The 2,500-nt window shown below is 50.8% G+C and overlaps 1 non-coding gene across 1 annotated transcript; it reads left to right on the top strand.

The window, feature by feature from the left end:
• Window positions 1–1,283: 1,283 nt before the first annotated feature.
• Window positions 1,284–1,438, top strand: LOC139997345 (5.8S ribosomal RNA). The gene has a single exon (XR_011802743.1). It is a non-coding gene; the product is annotated as a 5.8S ribosomal RNA (ribosomal RNA).
• The last annotated feature ends 1,062 nt before the right edge of the window (window positions 1,439–2,500 follow it).

The raw sequence follows: 2,500 nt of genomic DNA on the forward strand, positions 1-2,500 counted from the left end.
GAAGACGACGACGACCGTGCGCGTCCCATCGAATTTTTTTTTATTTTTACCTGATCGACGGAAGTTTCGTCCGGTTCGTCTCTTTTACCATCGTCTCGTCGACCCGTTCAGAGGGGACCGCCTGTCCATATCCTCGTTGTCGTGAGTCATATGCCTCGTTCCGTCGCTAGAGTTTTTCAAACTCTGCTTCTGGATATCGGGAAGAAACGACCGCGCGAGGCCGATGGCTGCGAGTCCCATCGAATTTTTTTTAAACGCACGCACACACATACACCTGAACGGAGATGCGTTCCTCTTCGTCGCGATTTTTCGCGCTTTAGTCGTCGTTGTCGCCATCCGTTCGGAGGGGACCGCCGGCCGTCTCTCTATCCTCGTTGTCGAGAGTCTAATGCCTCGTTCCGTCGCTAGAGTTTTTCAAACTCTGCTTCTGGCTATCGGGAAGAAACGACCGCGCGAGGAAGAGGAAGGACGACCGTGCGCGTCCCTTTCGAATTTTTTTTTATTTTTACCTGAGCGACCAAAGTGGATTCAGAGGGGACCGCCGGCCGTCTCTCTATCCTCGTTGTCGCGAGTCTAATGCCTCGTTCCGTCGCTAGAGTTTTTCAAACTCTGCTTCTGGCTATCGGGAAGAATAGACCGCGCGCGAGGAAGAGGAACGACGACCGTGCGCGTCCCATCGATTTTTTTTATTTTTACCTGAACCACCGAAGTCGATTCAGAGGGGACCGCCGGCCGTGTCTGTATCCTCGTTGTCGAGAGTCTAATGCCTCGTTCCGTCGCTAGAGTTTTTCAAACTCTGCTTCTGGCTATCGGGAAGAAACGACCGCGCGAGGAAGACTACGACCGTGCGCGTCCCATCGATTTTTTTTACCCGAACGATGGAGATGCATATCGGCTGTTTGCTTCGAATAACTGGACGAGAGGAACGAACATATATATATATCATGGGCTAGCCACCGTGCGCTTTCTTCGCGAGATCGTGTGCTGTACAGAGGATTCAGAATCGGGTGTTATATCCCCGTCGTTTCCTGACGAACGGAGCTTCGATCTCGTTGGTTGTTATATATTATAATGCACTTTACGCCCGGTCGGCGGGCTGCGTGTGTCGTCGCGCAGTCCGTCCGATTTCGTTTTCGAACGTATTTTCGTGTCGTCAATCATATGGCGACTTCCGCGCGTTCGATTCCCGTTGGTCGGACGTTTGTCGGATATCGGCTTCTTTCGAACCGAGAATAAGAGTACAAAAACCTGAGTACACAAACAAAAATCCATGCATAAACGATTACCCTGAACGGTGGATCACTTGGCTCGTGGGTCGATGAAGAACGCAGCTAATTGCGCGTCAACGTGTGAACTGCAGGACACATGAACATCGACATTTCGAACGCACATTGCGGTCCACGGATACAATTCCTGGACCACGCCTGGCTGAGGGTTGCTCACGTAAACCTAAGACTGCTTGCGTTGCGTATCGTTGCTCTCGGTCCGTCTCTCTCTGTTCTTTCTTGCCTCGTCGACAGCCCGCCGTCGTTCGTTTTATCTTTAAACGAACGTTTCTGAGTCGGAGGACGAGCGCCAAGCAAAAGAATACGAATTAAAGAGCGGTCGAGGGCTCGTACGCGACGTACGAGCGATTGTTGGACGTTCGTCGGCGTTCGTCGCTGGATCGTGTGGAGACCGGCGTACGCATGCTCTCGATACAAATATATATGAAAAATCTATCGCGTTCACGGGAGACTCGCAAAACTACCTCCGTCTCTTCTCTGTCCCTTCTTGGCTTGACAACCCGCCGTCGTTCGTGTTTTACGAACGTTTCTGAGTCGGACGAAGCGCAAGAAGAAGGATACGAATTAAAAGAGCGCGGAGAGAACCGTCGTCGTCGACGCGGTTATCGAGATACACAGAGCGAGTTTTCTTCGTGGCCGATTTTTTTTTTCTTTTTGTATCAGCCTCTGCTACGTTTTGTTAGTCTTCGATAAGCACGAATGACCGCGCCCCCGACGTCGTCTTAAATGAATTTTTGGCGAGACTGAGAGAAAGCAAAAATATTTTTGAACAAAGTCAGTCGAGAGAGGAGAGAAAAGAGAACCAAGATATTAAAACCTAAACCTAAACTTGGTGGCGTAACGAAAAACTGTGTGCCTTAAAGAAACACAACCGTCTTTTCATCAAGATGTTTTTACTCGTACAGCCCCAGGGATCGAATACCCACTCCGTCTGTTCGTGCGGCAGAGATGTATTCTGCAGGCGCGAGACGACTGACGAGAAGACAACGAGGACCGTCGCATCGATGGGTCGTCGTTGCGTTTTTCATCCTCTGTGCTTTTTTCTGTTCTTCGTGAACCCAGAGAAAGCCGTAGATCCGGGAACGGACACACGAGATTTCTTCGAACGCTGATGACTTAGGGAGATGATCCCCAGCGTTGCGCGGAGATCGGAGAGTACGCGTACATGTATCGGGACGAATTTTTCCCCGTCGGTCGCGTATCTCTCTGCCCGC

Source organism: Bombus fervidus, unplaced genomic scaffold (assembly GCF_041682495.2).
Source record: "Bombus fervidus isolate BK054 unplaced genomic scaffold, iyBomFerv1 scaffold0059, whole genome shotgun sequence".
NCBI classification, from domain to species: Eukaryota; Metazoa; Arthropoda; class Insecta; order Hymenoptera; family Apidae; genus Bombus; species Bombus fervidus.